Genomic DNA, 17215 nt, shown 5'->3' with positions numbered 1-17215 from the left:
TTCTATAAATGTGGCACTATGCATTATGGACAAACATCTCCACTTTGGTCTTGTCTGTCCAAAGGATATTGTTCCAGTAGTATTGTGGTTTGTTTGAATGTAACTTTGCAAACCTAAGCCATGCTGCCATGTTATTTTTAGAGAGAAGAGGCTGACTCCTGGCAACCCTTCCACACAAGCTTGTTCAGTCATTTTCTAATTGTACTGTCATGAATGTAAATATTTAACAAACTGAGGCCTCCGGAGTCAGAGATATAGTTCTAAAGTTTGTTGCAATGTCTCAGAGCATTGTATTGTCTTGAGTTGAATATGCTGTGACATCCACTTTTGTGAAGATTCACACATGTCTTAAATGTTTTCCACTGCAGTTATCTTTCTCACTGCATAATGATGGTCTTATAACTTTTTTCCATAATGATGGGCAGCAACAATTGTTTCCCTAAGATCATTGCAGATGGCTTTCCATTTCCATGTTTTAAAAAAAAGGCGAACTGCAGATGAACTCTCAATGGAGTTTCTGAGTTCAGTTTCCACGGTCACTGGGCTGTACTTATCATTGATAGGTACAGCCCAGAGAGCGTGGGAATTTGCAGTCTCAGCTGACTGGAGGTACACGACTGCTTTCAATCAGCTGTGAATGTAGATGAACTCTCAATGGAGTTTCTAAGTTGAGAGTTTATCTGCAGTTCAGTTCCCACGGTCACCGGCTGTACTTATCAGGTGACCGTGTACTTCCAGGGTGACCGTGGGAACGGAACTGCAGATGAACTAGTTCATCTGCAGTCACATCTGCAGTCACAGCTGATTGAAAACGCTCACGTACCTCCTCCTGTTTGCGATCCCTGGGCACTAGAGGTTAATTAACCTCTAGTGCCCAGGGATTGCATTGGAACTGCAGATGAACTCTCAATGGAGTTTCTCAATTGAAAGTTCATCTGCAGTTCAGTTCCTACGGTCACCGGGCTGATAAGTACAGCCCGGTGACCGTGGGAACTTTGCGGTCACAGCTGATTGGAGGAGGCACACGAGTGCTTCCAATCAGCTGTGACTGCAGATGAACTACTGTTCCGTATGTGTTTTTGGATAGAGATTCTCTATCCAAGAACACATACTACAGTTACGTTAGGGCTGCAAGAGCAATCAGCAATGATTGCTTTTGCAGTTCTACACAGTTCTTGCAGTTCTACACAGTTTCGAATCCCCCCCCCCCCCATAAACTTTAATGGTCTTTGAATTTGGCGTTCGATCACCTGAAAAATATCGGCTATTGATTGAATGGCTGCCCAATCGAACACTCAGCTATTCGACCAACACTACTTCATATTCCTTCTTTGTAGTGGTTTGGGAGGTATATCAGCCTCATAGTCGCTATGTTACTTACATCTATTAGGAAAATATTTGGCCATTAAATGGGCTTTTAGTTACCCATATGTAATATTGGACCTTAAATGCTGCCTCTTTTGCTTAGTATTATACTTTGGGCTCCCCCTATGCAGTAATATGAACAAACCAATACCTTACTCTCATCATTATTATTATTATATGACAAGAAATTGATAGATTGGAATTTTATTATTTATCTTTGATACATACAGTACATATATATATATATATGTGGTATTTTTTGAGACTCCACAAAACACTGCACAAATTTATGGTACATTACTCATAAAGAACTCCTACATATTCTTGGATTGTCCTTTTTTGAATTTAGCCTTCTTCCAACCATGGTCTCCCCTCAGCTTTTTGTGCTGATTCCCATGTAGAGTCAAGTTGTACCAATTTGTTGAACTTGATGGTATGTATAATTTTGTCTTTCAAACTGTTTTGTTTTGAGCTATACAGATCGAATAAGCTAATGGTGGTTTTCTGCTTGTATTGTGGTATAGTGCTACCATATCTATTGTCTCTACAAACTAATTCCCTGAGGAAGGAGAGCATATCTGCGAATTGCGTTGGATTGTTACATTTTATCAATTACCTGTATTCATCTGGGTCACATTGGTATACCTAGCACTATGTTTTTAATTTGAGTCTGCTGCCCTCCTATGTATATGGAGGCATTACAGACATTTTAATGTGCGTCAATTGTATTTTTATTTTTTTTTTATTTTTTTTATATTTTTTTAAAGGTTTTTTTTTTTTATATAACAAATTATGGTGTATATACTGCCTTAAAAGTCCTGTTCATAAATATTATTCTTTATCACTTTCAATAGGGATGTTGGCAGTTTAAGTATATGAGATCCAGCAACTAATATTTTTGTAATTAATTCCATGTTCAGCCAATGCTTAAAATCCTAATCCCAGAATGTAAAGTAGGTGCAAGGACTGCGATCAGGCCGATATGAATATTTAATTATAGAAGTGATAATTACATCTATATGCTCGCTCACTATTTTATTATTTTTTTAATTCTCCTTCAATTTTTTACACATTGCCTCTGTATTTTAACATAGTCTTTATTAAAAAAATATTAGCACAATGTAATATGCACATATTGCTTTTTATCTGGGGTTGAATTTACCTAACTTTTGGACTTGCTCAGGAGCAGATGATTTTTATTATTATGTCCTGATCTTAGCATTAAAAGAAGGTGTGATTTATTTTTCTTTATACTGTTTAATAAACCTAAAGCCAGAGCTGGGAAAATATTAAGCAAAAAGGGTATGAACCTTTAAGAAAAATACTGTTTACATTTGTATATGCTTTAAAGCTGTGCCCTGGGCCGACAGCTAAATGCAGTATATATAGTATATTCTTTTGGGAACAAGATTTGAAATCCTGCCCTGTTAATCATGTGACCTGAGTCCCCAGCCCGAAAAAAACAAGTACTGAACTTCTTTCTTTTCGGACCAGATTGAAGTGTGGTACAAGACCAACCCTAATATAAATAGACCATGAAAGAACATACTGATGTGATTAGCACTATTTTCCACCTTCATTAGGCATCTACAATGTTTTTAGGAGTTTAATCAGTGCTGACCTTTTCTCTTCTAGGTGGAGTATTGCTATGTATGGGATTGTCGGAGTCTGATGTAAAGCTTCTTGTTAAAATATTTTTAAATTTTAAATGCATTATTTCAGTTCAGAGTTGGAGTTTGGAGTTCCAATGATTTCTTGGAATTCCGTTATACTTACATTATTGATATCTTTTTTGTTGGTCCTTTAGGTATAATACCAATGTTGAAAACTAGGAAAAGTTGCAGGCAATCTCCAGCTGAATCAGATGTATAGATTTGTTTCTTCGTTGAGTTAATTGAAAATATGTAAGGGCAAGAGGGCCAACTGGTAATAGCAGTAGTAAGCCAGGTAAAAGACAAGGACAACTTAGAAAAGCCCTGGGTTTGTCCTGCACTTTTTTTCAGCAGGGCAGTAAACAAACATAGATTAATGCAGAAAGTCGTAGTACAGCAAACACACTAATGTTACGTCCCCTCAATAAAAAAAAAAAAAAAATGTAATATTGTTTTTAACACTGGAAAAGGGCAGCTGAATTGTAAATGGATACTATCTACAGACACTTCTAGGTCCTCTTTCTACTAAAGTGCCAAGTGATCTTACCCATAAAAGTGCTAGATAAAAAAAGATTATGAATGTCAAAATAATCCTGGTATACATGAAGGTAATAACTAGAGATGAGTGAATCGAAGCTGACGAAGTGGAATTCGATCCGAATTTCAGGACAAATTCGATTCGCTCTGAATTTTCTCACGATTCGTGGTAACGAATCGCAATTTTTCCTGAAATGGCGGCTACACGAGAAATGGCGGCTACTGCTAGAGAGAAACTCTATCTAAGAATACCTAGTAGAAGCACAGCACAGCAACAGTGATTGCTGTTGTAGCGCTGTTTTATGTATTGTTAGATAGAGTTTCACTATCTAAGAATACAGAGCACTACACGGGATAAATGGGGATTTTGTCGCGAATAAATTCGGATCGAAGCAAATCTTTTTGAAAAATTTGGCAAACTGGCCATATTGAATTTTTGAAAAATTCGCTCATCCCTAGTAATAACTGTGGGCAACTAAGTAGTGATCATGACTTCTGTGTCTGTCTGCCTCCTAATGTACGCAAACACAAGGTGCTTATAAACTGTTAGAAACCAACGTAAACCTGAGTCTTTCTTATGACTGTCAAATGTCATAGTCTAGACCAATGGTCTACTAATGGCTTCCTCTCTCATAACCTCATCACATGTACACACCAAGACTTTTCTAGAACTGCCCCAATTCTCTGGAATAGACCTCCTCATCCTATTTGGCTGGCTCCTTCTTTTTGCTCATTTATAAGAGCACTCAGAACTCATCTTTTCAAACATCCCTACCTGTCTTCTTTTGTCTTCTAAAACCCTGACTACTCACCCACCATTCAATTTCCCACTCCTATTAGTTGCTGCTTCCCCCATCTCCTAGTTTGTAAGCTTTACCTGTCTGTCATTTGCTAGCCCTATTTATTGTGTATTGCTGTGTAATATGTTAGCACTATATAAATACTGTTTTTTAATATTATTATTATTAGTAATAATAACAATAGACATCAATGCACCCTAAAGAGCTAATCCAGGCAATAGGTTAACATTGACCATGTCAATTTGCATTTTTTTAAATATTCTAAAACAGTAACAAAAAAAATAATAATACCTTTTAAGAACAAACCCTATTGCGATTTGTTTAGGCTTTTATATTTTTTAATGGCTGGAATGTGTCTTCAAAAATGCACCATCCATTCAATCATTCACAAGTTCCAATACTGATCCAAATATTCCCTTTCAATCACCTCTAGTCATCACACACTTTTATACATCCTTGTATGTGGAATGGTACATTTTCACTATTGCTGCCTTGCGTAGCTTGTTTTCATGTTTCTCATCTCTTTTCTGATTATCATCTTCACACTCTGCTTCACTAAATGTCGATGGAAAAATAAAATGAAAATGTCTGCTAAGCCTTCTGCTCCAAAAGAGGCCTGGTAAAAGCATCATGGGATTACAGTGCTAAACTAGAGTCAGAAAATACTGCATCTGTGTATTAACCTTTATTTTTCAATGAGGGCCCTAAATTCCTCAAATTACTCCTAGCCAGATTATTAAGCATACAATTTGGGTATACTTGGCACACACTACTTATGTGGTACTTCAATTTAACGTGGAAATATGCACTGTGAGATGAATTGAGTAATTTTAAATCAAACTGCCAAGTTTTGCTTCATGGATAATTTAAATATTTTCTCAGCAAGAAAATCAGTTTCTTCATGCAGAACACTGGGCAGGAAAATATCAGTTTTAGCTGATATAAAATAACCCGTACAGTACATTTGAAATAATGGTTTCTGTCCATTGCTCATAGCACAAATCCAGTCATCCTGTCTTTCAGAAAACTAGAACTCCAGCCTGCAAATATACTTATATCCCCACATAGGGGCATAACCTACAGACTCCTGTTTGTTAGCTAGTCAATCCATGATTAGTTTATTATCAGTGGGATGGAATAAGCTTCAACAAACATGCTGATTAGGGGTGAGCAGAATGGAAAAATTTGGTTGGATATTTTGAGAAATCCAAATTATTATTTTTTTACTTGTGTGAAAAAATTGCTTGTGTATTTTTGGAACTAATTGCCATAATGTCAATTCATTGCGGTCACATGATGATAAAACATGTGAATTTTTATTCAACAATGAAAAAAAAATGTTTAAATGGACCTAATTGCTGTGATTTTACTTGGTTAACAGTCACAATATGAGAAACCCAAGCTAATTTCATTGGGAAAAATTGTTTGTGTTTATGTGGAATTAGGTATTTTGATTAATAGTGAAAATAGAAAAACTAGACAATTTTTCTCCCAAACATGTTACTAAAAACACGTTTTCCAAAAGCTCTTTACCAAAGTACTGTCTTCCAAGCACTTTCTAAAAAGCATTTTTTCAAAAGCTATTTTCCCAGGTTCTTTTTTAATTTTGCCCTAAGTAAGTACTTAAGCTCAAGTTCTCCCCCCCTCCCAAAAAAAAAAGTTAAGTAAAAGTAAAGTTTTAGAACTGAAGGTGCGTAGAAACTAGAGTATGAATTCTGATTTCTATTGTGGGGAGTCTGTGGGGATCAGATAACAGATCATCATTTTTTGTTAGCCTTTTTTCTGATTGCCACTTTTGTATACTTTTATACAAAACGGGTGAACTAGAAATTTTTTTTGTGTATAAATATCACTGTTTTTATAGCAAAAAGCATGTTTGAGTAGAAGGATGACAGGCACACAGGAACAAGATATGGAAGGACAATTACTGGGCAACCAAGTTTTGAGCAGCAGGAAGCCAGGTATACTGGAGCCAGTTTATTGGTAGAAGAAGATCAGCCACCTGGGAACAGGTTATAAGGTCTAAGAGTACAGCAGGTGGATAGATACTAGGTTATAACATTGTAACAGACACACAAAAAGCAGGCAGTTTCTGAATAGTCTGGCACCATATATAGGTGGCCTTTCCATGCTGTCCTGCTCACCTGACCCCTGAGTCTCCCCTTAGGCACACTGTATAATGAAATATTTCCATAGTGGCACAGGGAACTGTTGCAAAATATCCATATTTGGACTTTGCTGCTGTACATCTTTTTGTTACTATTGTCAGTAAAACCATTAAGAAAATATTCATCAAGCAGCATAATGTGTTAAATTTGTTTTCAAAGACTTGATTTGTTTTGGTAAATTTTTTTTTAACTAAGACCTGGTTGAAAAGATGCCAAGTCAGGCTTTGTAGCATTATTCATTAATTTATTTAGTAGAGAATAATACTTTTTATGGACGGATTTCCATCTTTTATGATTATTGATGCAAAAATTCAATTTCACTAATCCTTTTAATAAATGAGGTTTCATGCATTTATGTGGCATTCTTGATAAGCATATGTTATTGATAATTCTTTTTGGGGACTAGGTAGTCACTGAAACATGTTTGTATCATATGTACAGATGGTTTTTCCATGCAAAATCTCTAAAGCTTTCCAAGGGAGCATCTCGCTGGATTAAAAAGAAAATAAACGAGTAGACTTCTGGTAACACTTTCTTAGAAATGTATGGAAATTTGCCACCCTAAAAGGAGAAATGATTTCTGGATGAATATAATGTGTACATGGCAGAACATTAAATATCTCACCCACTAGTAGGGTTGCCACCTGTCTGGTTTTGAAACATGCAGTCTGTTATTTGACATCTGTGTATAGTGGGTTATAATCATGCATGTTTTTTTAATTCATATTAGTTGGTTAAATCAACAAGTGCTTTTCTTTCACCACCATTTTCATTTCAGGATCGGGTGCCAAATCAGTGGGTGTTCTTACAGATGAAAATGACCAAATGCTAGTTTCTAGACTGTGATTGCATGAGATCCAGGGCTGCATCAACAGCGGCTGTTCCACAAATGTGAATTAACAAGTGTCTGATCTCAGGCATGCACACAACAAGTTTAGCTGCTTCTTCTAGTGCCATGTGTGGATTCCTGAAGCCTCCTGGGTTATACATAAGTATCCCAAGTAACATAAGTATCCCAAGAAGCTGCAAGATTTTTAAGGCTTCAGTGAGAAGTCAGGGGAAAAATGTATTATTTTTATATAAGTATGAAAAGAAAAACACTGTCTGTAGCAGACAGTCCTATTACCCCAAATATTTTTTGGGTGATAGGCTTGCTTTAGGTTCTATTTCCCTTTGTAAACATTTTGCATTCTTTCACAATAATTATTTAAGGTGTTAGTGATACACTGAGGACGTTTTACTGTCCAAAGTTAACTAATTTATTAAAATTAGTCTAACAAAAATGAGGGCAGTTAAGTATATTGACATTGTATATTAGGGATGGGCTAATACATGGTTTTCATCAAATAGTAAAAGTTTCACTTTCACTGATAGTTGGCTGGTAGTTTGCTGACACTGTCTTCGCCAAAACAAAACTGTCCTGCCAGTTTCTGTCAAATGCTCATTAGGAGTTATACGACCTCAGATGATACAGCAGAGTAAAATGGGCCAGGAGCAGGACATTTTAAATAGGAGAAAACTGTCTGGAATTAACTAGAAATAAAGATTAATGACAGGTATTTTACTAGAAAATGCACATGACAGATTTAACTGATTTATCCCTTTTTAATGTACAGTGTTGGCACTTTATAAACACAGTTTATTATAAACAATATTAATATTAACATGTCTGCCTTTTTAATAACGGGGTTGCAGTAAATGTCAGTCTTGTTAACCACCAAGTGTTTTGTGAAATCATCATGAAAATGCGCCATTCCACAAAACAATAAGCGGAACCAAACTGGTGCGACTCACCTATCTTTGTCCCACACAAGGTACTGCCATCTTCCTCTTCTTCCTTCTACAGACAATCTTCAGCCATCTTGAATGGACTTAATGGGATGACTTAACTCCTGAATGCTTGCACATGTAGGGGAAGCCAGAATTGCTTACACCAGAAACCTGGAGCTATCAGGCAGGTAACACATCGCATATTCCTTTCTAAAAATATGACCAGCCTGATCATGCAAACCTAAAAGTGGAACTTTAGTTCTACTTTATTTATTCTCATCATGTGTAACTTCTACCTGTCACTGTTTCTGTAGCAATGTCATTGATCTTTGTCTGTAACTGGTATTATCTGCCTGCCATTGGTATTGCCCTGCCCGTCACTGATATCTGCTTGTTGTTGATCACATCTGTATATCTGTATCTGTCATTGGAATTTGCCTATCACAGCCTGTCAGCTGTATAGGCACTTGAAGAATGCCTGCAATAGTTATAGCCTAGGCTGCATACACACGTGCAATTATTGTCGTTGGAAAGGATCTTTCACAATCCTTTCCAATGATTAATGACTGCACGATGCATGAATGAGTGATGTACATACAGCACCATTCTGCTCTATGCATTAGGATCGTTCTGCATCCATCGTCTGTGGATCCACCAGGACGGTCGTTCGGACGATAGACGACGGGCCGCTGTACACACGCCAGATTCTCATCTGATATCGGCCCTGAGAACCATTGGACATGTGTACGTAGCTTAAGTTGCAGGATGGCCCAAATCTGTCAGCAGTCATTGCAGTCCAAAAAACCTCTGTTAGCAGTACGGTTCTATACTCTCTCAGTAGTAGAACATTACAAAATGGAGGGCACGTTTGGTCCAGGATTTGGTCCAAGATTAGAAACATTTGCCAAATAATAGCAAATGATTTTAAGAACCCTATCCCAGGTTTGCTGGATCACCCAGGTTCACTCATAATATTCTACCTTCTCCAGTTTTGAAAATTTATTAAATCAGGCCCAATGTGAGATAGCTTAGTTGCACCCTGTTTTTTCTCTTTCAAACAATGCAGCAACATGTCTGATACATCAGCATGACCTACACATAGTTAGTTCACTTGACATATACTATGCAGGTGGATCATATTTAAATGGTTTTATCAACGTATAAACATCAGCTTTGATAGTTTGCTGTTGATGTGATCTCCAAAGCTTATCGATAGGTAACCAAGAATTCTCTCTTAATGCATCCATGTGCTCCCACCTTCTTCCTATAGATCAGACTGACCAGTATTAGCCTTCTACAGCATCATTCAGACAATGCTGTGCCTAGCAACAGGAGCAGACAGAGAGGAATAGATCAATGTAACTCAACTGCACTTCAATTCACAGCAGTATCCTGGTTACTTTTTATTCTTTATAGCAATTTTGCTACACCTAAGTTCACCTCTTCAGTTTTTCTTTGTTGAAAAAAACAAGATTTAGTTTTTTTCTCTCCCTTGTACAGATAATATGCAGTGTCCTAGCAATTATAAGTTGTACATAATATTGCCACTAGCAAAAATCAAATTGTCCAAATGATAATATGCATTTGTTTATGCTTAACCTTTGGCGGTTCATTTCTGTCCGGATTTATAAGTATAAAAGCAGTACATTGTTTTTAATGAAAATTTATTTTACATTGTAGGCCTGTAATTCTTAGGTATAACCCACCGAAATATGTCCAATATTTAATAAATGTAATAAATGTATGAATAAACTTGAAATAAAAAAACACAAAAATGTGTTAAAACAAGGGTGCATAAATAAATCAAAAATACTGAAACCTGTAATATAACTGTACATTAGAATATATAATATAATATAATATAATGATTACTTTGTATTGGATTCAATATAGGTATTCTGTATTGAATCCAATACAAAATAATTTGAATTTCCCGCCACGCCTCCCGCACGCACTGACGCCCGCACTGACATCACCAGAAACTTCCCCGGAACATCAGCGCGCTCGCCGGGGGACAGATCAAAGGAATAGGATATGGCTAGAGAAAGGGCACAGACAGGCAGGACACTGGAGGACGCCGATGGGACCAGGAATGTGTTTATTTTTTATGTTTTAGCTATCCAGAGTGTCTCGTAGTTACCGCTTCTCAACACTCAGGATTTCCGCTCAGGTTGTTAAGGCTCTGGAAAAAAATGTCCATCTTACCTTTACAGGCTGGAATACAATCAAAATGTCACAAAAATGTTTTTTTGAGAAACATTAACTACCCATTATGAATTTCTGTGCATAGTGAAATATCATCTACTTTGTTTTTGTGTGCATCCCATATTAGCTAAGTGATTTGGCATGTAAAGGCAGATGGGTGCAGAAGCAAAACTCTGGCAGTTATCGTAAATAGGGGTGCTCCAAAAACTTAGTACTGAATCTTGTTTTTAATAGACCGTTACTGCAAAGATATGATCAAGTATAATAAGATTATAGCATTCAATGAGCCAAAGAGGTCTGGCATACCTCCCAGTATTGCAACATCTAACACTCATTTGGCCTTGGAGAAGAATTCTTCAGAGTATTTTTTGTTTATATAAACCAAACCCCAAAGCAGAACAAATACAAACTAAATATTCATTTGCCATAAATATAAAAATGTATAAAATAAAAAGCAGGTTTTGGAGCAACACTCACCTTTAACCATTAAAAACCCTTCCTCAAGCTGTTATGTACTTGCCCACATCCTGTGATTGGACAGTAAAAGAGAAACAGAAAAGTGATGAGATCATCTCTTTGTCACTCTGCTTTCTACTCTCATAAGCATGGTCCTTGTCAGCATCTCAACCAACTGTCTGCTTGTGTTAATTCTCTGTCTCCATACTATGCTGTACAGGAACTGTAGGGAACTGACTACTGGTCAAACATGGGGACTAACAGTATGTATATTAAAAATATACCCTTATTGATATATTAATGAACACACAATTATCAACTGCCAATTAAAAAGATAAATTAAAAAAGCAAATTTGGAATGAATCTTGTACAGGAATAAAAGCACTTGCTAACCAATACCAAAGGTGTTTGAACCAATCATTTCCAGGTTTGCTGGGTCACCCAGATTCTACAATGATGGTCTATCTTCTCCAGTCTTGGAGAGCTTTAATAAATCAGGCCCAGTATGTGAAATAATGTTAGCAGCTGTATACCCATATCATAAAATTCTTTATGGTTTATTATTATAACATTGCCTGGAGTTCTGGTTTTAATTATATTTACCTTATCATCCGTAAACAGAAAAACAAATGTTTTCCATAATTATATACCTTCCCCAATCTCATGCCCCTCTAACTCATCACTTGCAATACAAAAGTCTCCTTGAATAACTAAATAAAAACATATTGACACTGCAGTCATGGGTCCTCTCTCCTGTTCCTTGTGCAGGAGGGGGGTTGCTTCTTTGGATATGTCATTGCTTGAGTCACATGGACACTTTGCTATTGGCTGTTCAGTGGTGAGACCATTTCAGGATCTCAGGAAGGGAGCAGATCTGGATTAGTGGTCCCTTGCATCCAGAAATTGCAATAATAAGAAACCTGGATGGTGGATTTATGTAAGTAATGTTTTAGTTATGATGTAAGGAATTTTTGTATGGAGATGAGATTTAACTGATTAAAAAGAATAATGCAAAAAGCAACATATTTCAAAGGCCCTTTCAGGAAAAAGTGTCTTGTATTTATAATGCATCTAATCCTTATTGACAAATCACTATGAACTTTACAGAGTAATGAAAGCAGTACTTAACAAAAGCAACAATTCACATCAAACACTTACCTATGTCAGCCAATTTAGGATCCAAACACTACATTCCAGACTTTCAAAAACATTTCACAAATGCCATGTACTAACCATAGCACTTAATTTCAATTGTGGTCATCACAATATACAAGTGAGAACTGTGCCAGATGTCCGCGGTGCGGAGGGAAAACTGGCCTGTGTGTGGAGGTAAGTATAACTTTTAAAAATCCGAAATTTTCAAAACTTCAGAACACCTCAGGTCTGGAGGTTGCCGGATTTTTGAATGTCAAATGTATATACATATACACAACATAACAAGAAACTGGAATTGATGTCTATGAAATTGATGTCTAGATGCCTGTATTTTAGGTGTATTATAGGTGTCTGATCATCTAAATCTATTCCACAGCTGGATTGATTTGGTTGTTCTGGTACGCTACAAAAACTCCCAGACTTGGCCTTTAGGTTCACCAATATTAATGTTGGAGAATATAAAGACTAATGTTGGTGGACCTAAAAACCAGTCCTATACCTTATGTGTGCAACCATTGTCCAGATGTTTTTTTTTCCCCATTTGAATTACTCTAGGGAAGATACCCCAGAACATATGAAAGGGATCTAACACAAAATTTGCATGAACATGTGGCTTAAAGACAAGACAGGATTGAGTTAGTCCCTAACCCCTACTTGCTCGGGCACAGGTATTACAACAGAGAATCTTTAACTGGGGGTCTTGAGTTTGTACATTCTCATTAATGGCTATGTTCCTTTCTGTTAAATTGCAAATAGCAGGGTATTGGAGAGGATAGGGGAAGTCAAGCAAATTAGTGAACAGCAGCATTAACACGTCTAGCACGTTAACCTGAAAAAAGCCTAGGTGGTCATTAGTAGTATATGTAGCCCCAGTTACACCCAATATTGTTTTCTCTTCTTCTAAAAGTTTAACTGTTGGGTGTTTGGAGTTTTCTTGCTTAGAGTTTTTTTCCAAGTTTTCAAGCCAAACTCCTGGTATAAAATATGACATGGTAACTAAGCCAGGTGAAAGGACAAAGCTAAAGCCATACCATATACCTGACTGGTCAAGTCTCATTGTTCTTGTGCCTAAGCCTGTTGGGTCTTGACAATTTAATAATTTTAAGAGTCTAAATGCCATTACAAATCTTGACACATACCCAATGCATCAAACTCATTGATGATTTATGTACAGTCCAATACATGACACTTGATAAGGGTATTGGCAGATTCCACTTTCTTTAATCTACAAAAAACAACCTTTAAAACCCATGCGGTGGCCTTCAAAAATAAACATGCTTGTTGGCCTACAAATCACCCCTGTAACTTTTCAAAGTAAAATTAACAGGATTCTTTGTCCTCTCCAAAGATATGTAATGGCATATCACAATTATGGTATTTTCAACAGAGCAGAATTAGTATCATATGTGGCCCAGAAATAAACAAGTGCTATTTACCCTGTGAAAGGTTGGGTTTACAGTACATCCAAGGAAAAGCTTGGTTGGGCTCCTTAGTTAGAGGTATATTTCCAGGAATACAACAACAGTTAGTTTATTCTTTCATAATACGAGACATAGCCTAATATCTGAAGCTGTAGTCAATATAGGGAGAAGTTTCCAAGCTTTCTGCGGAAAAGAAACTGTGGGGGGAAGCAGGACCAACATCTGGGAGGGCAAGGGGAACTTCTGTACCCTGATAAAATGAGCTTACCTTTTGAAATGCTTTAACTTTTAGACATAGGAAAGGGGGGCAGGAAGTTTCCCAGTAAGGGGTCCAGAAATTGATTATAGAGGTGCTGCTATTATTATATACACAGCATGGTGCCAGACAAATATTATTTGAGATGGACAAGTCAGATTTTTGTTATGACAGGTGTCTTTTAAAATGGGTACTGTTGCTTGAAGCTTGCTGGTATTGTTGTGTGTGGTTAGGTAAATCACTGGATATAACTATCCTGTGATAGCATTCTCATTCTTAGCTATGCAGAGTCAGGCTTCACCAATCCAGTCACAAATATTATTCCAGTTTGATGTAAAGCAATAAAATATATCCTAGGTCTATCTTAAAATGTCATTTGGACAGAGGGGGCAGGTGAATCATCTTCTGCCTACAGATCTAGATAAAGTTGGCATACTGAAAAAGGTGCATTTTATGTTGACATTATAAAGCAGTGTTTACAGCAGAACAGATGGCTTTTATTAAAAACCATCCAACGTACTAGCTCGCCAAATCATTTTACTTGTCTTCAATAGAAAATGGCTGATTTCTATTTTCAAGCCAGCTGCATTTTGCTGAGTGAAAGGATTAGTAGGGTGCCTGCATCTTTTAATTTGTAATTTAGATAAATGATGTGTTGTAACTGTATATCTATATAGATTACATTTGTAGGCATATTCTTAACCACTTCAGTCCTTTTTCTTGCTATACCCCCAACTCCCACAGCATTTTCTCATTCTGGAGTCTCTGTTCTGCATTATACTTTTTAGTGTTTGCAGTCACCTTAATGCATTACGCATTTTTGAGAGGGTGGGTGCCATTTAGGGCTTTTTATTTGGTAGCAAATATGGTTATATATATATTTCTACTACATTTACTGTATTTCTTAAATACTTATATTTTATATATTTTTTTATTTTTTTTTTAAAGAGGCTTCAGATCGAGAAGCCTCGGACTGCTCTGCATCATAGGATCTTTGATCTATTTGCTGGTTGAAATAACCCAGCTATAATTTCCAAAAACAGCAATTAGCACTGCAGGGGGATGCTGCACTGTACCAGAGGAAGTGATGTGATGTCATGTGTCATTTTAAAATGGCCCCTGGGACTCGAGAGCTTAAAGTCAGGCCAGAATCTAAAATTAGATCCACATTAGTTCATTGACATGGACCTACTCCTGGCTCACACAAATTTGAAAGTTTTGATCTGATTCTGGCCATGTATTTGTACATTTTACCAATAACGGGTCATACTAGTACTTAACACTGATCTTTCCTCATTACCATATCAGTGTGAGCATTTCTGCTCTAGCAACATGAACTCATCAACATTCACTGTCAAGATGCACCTTTACTACACCTTGACACAACAGTGACAGTTGCTTCCATGCTGCCGGTTCTCTGCAGGGACCAATAAATGTTATTGCATTGTCACCTCTGCAAGTATTGCTCTCAATACCATTTTTCACATTTATTGTTGTTGCATGTGACAGCTCACAAAATACAATGCAATAATGTGATTAGGAGAGGTGCGTATAATAATGCTCACTGGAAGGTTGAACAACAATCTGTTATGCAAAAAAAACTGTGAGCTGCAGTATGTTTGAGTCCCTGACCTGAACAGGCAGTAAACAAAGCCCCAACTATAAAAGTGTGATAATTAGTATAACAGCTAGGGGGCAGTGTAAAAATGTGTCCCGAACAAAACATTTTGAATTCTGGCAACGGGTGAATTGTCAGCCTTGAAGTGACTCCAACACCCCTGTTTGCTTTCATGGACAATTTCTGGGAAATTCTTGGGGAGGAAATTAGACTGCTCCAGTATTTGTCTATGTGACCACATGTCCTGATTTTACGCAAATTCTAAATCTAAAAATGAAAAAGTTTACCATCTTCTACATAAATCTACCAGAAATCGACCTGTAGAAATACTCTACAGTGTAATTTTACCAGATAAACTTTGACATATCTGTAGTATGTGTCTTTTTGAATTCATTACTTCAGGATTTTACCTGACTTGTACCAAAAGATTAGAAAACACAATGTGCTATGCTACCAGATGCCATCAAAATTCTGTCTAAAATGTAGAAATTCTACATTTTCATACATACAGAAATTCTGTGTAATTGTTCCAAATGAAGTTGGACATTGCTGTGTCCCTGCTAACACATGCCTACGTGAATTCTTATGGAAAATAGAGAAGTTATAGAATATAATTCTAATTGAACATATTGCATAGTATGTGTCCTTGCAGAAAAATACCCTGATTCCACCTCAGTAATACTTGAAAATAAATCTACAGTGATTGTGTTAGGAAACACATATCAAGTCGGCGATTTCGTGTTGTGTGCCACTGCAGTATCCCACACTGCCTATTTTGTAGGCAATGTCACTTGCGGCAGCAAAGAGAATAAAGAAATGACAGCAGCCCCTGCTTGCCTTTAGCCGTGCAGCCTGATGTATTTTAGCAGCATCCCGGCACACACTCGGAGGCTGTGCACAGCTGAAGGGGATTTAGGAGGCAGATTAGTTCCTGATTCTATCCTGCGCTGCCATTGGTTGCTGAGATTTTATAGCCCTTCTGCTCCCAGTCTCCAGTGCCTGTTGTTGTGTATAGCTAGGCTAATTTGCTGCTAGTATGTTTTCATCTGATTTACTGTTGCTGACCTTGCCTGATCCGGTGAATTTATGCTGCCTGGACTGACTTTTTGCCTCTGACCCAATCTCTGCTTATGTCTTGTCCTTGTGTACCTTGACTGGTGGACTGATTACTCGTGTATGACCTCTTGCTCTGTATTCTGGACTTGTCCCTGTTTTTATTTCTGTTTTAATTTCTGTAATTAACAGTCAGTTAAATGGAATTTTTAGAAAACAGTGATTATGTGAAGGTTCAGAGAGATAGTTGATTGGGCCAATTTGCCAATATAACCCTTAAGGCCCATATGCATCTTTGATACGAGGTTTTATGTCAAGCTTTTGAGCTGTATCGTATCAAAGCCAATACATTCGTTAATATTATTCATTTCAACTTTTAAATTGTAATGAAGATTATTATTTCAAGAATAGAATCTATTAATGTGCAAATTCTGGATAAAAAAATAATGGATGAATTATTCAGAAACTAAATAAACATTGTCCTTCTACAAGAAAAACATTTTAGATATGACAAAGTATGACAATTCGGTAGTAAATAATTTTTGCCTTGGGTTGTTTTTCCAAATTATAAGGGATAAGTCTTTTGAGCTAGCTACCTTAAATATTGCCAGATTACCATTACCTTTAAAACATTAAAAGATGAAATGTAATGATTTTGGAACAATTATTTGGATAATACATCACCTTATTTAAATGTGTCTAAACTCAAAAAAAAGAAATGTAATGTATTGCAGCTTACCAGTCCTTATATGCCATGGC

The sequence above is a fragment of the Pyxicephalus adspersus genome, chromosome 2, assembly GCF_032062135.1.
Source record: "Pyxicephalus adspersus chromosome 2, UCB_Pads_2.0, whole genome shotgun sequence".
NCBI lineage: Eukaryota > Metazoa > Chordata > Amphibia > Anura > Pyxicephalidae > Pyxicephalus > Pyxicephalus adspersus.
The sequence above is the reverse complement of the archived record's forward strand: the minus strand, read 5'-3'. Positions refer to the sequence as shown.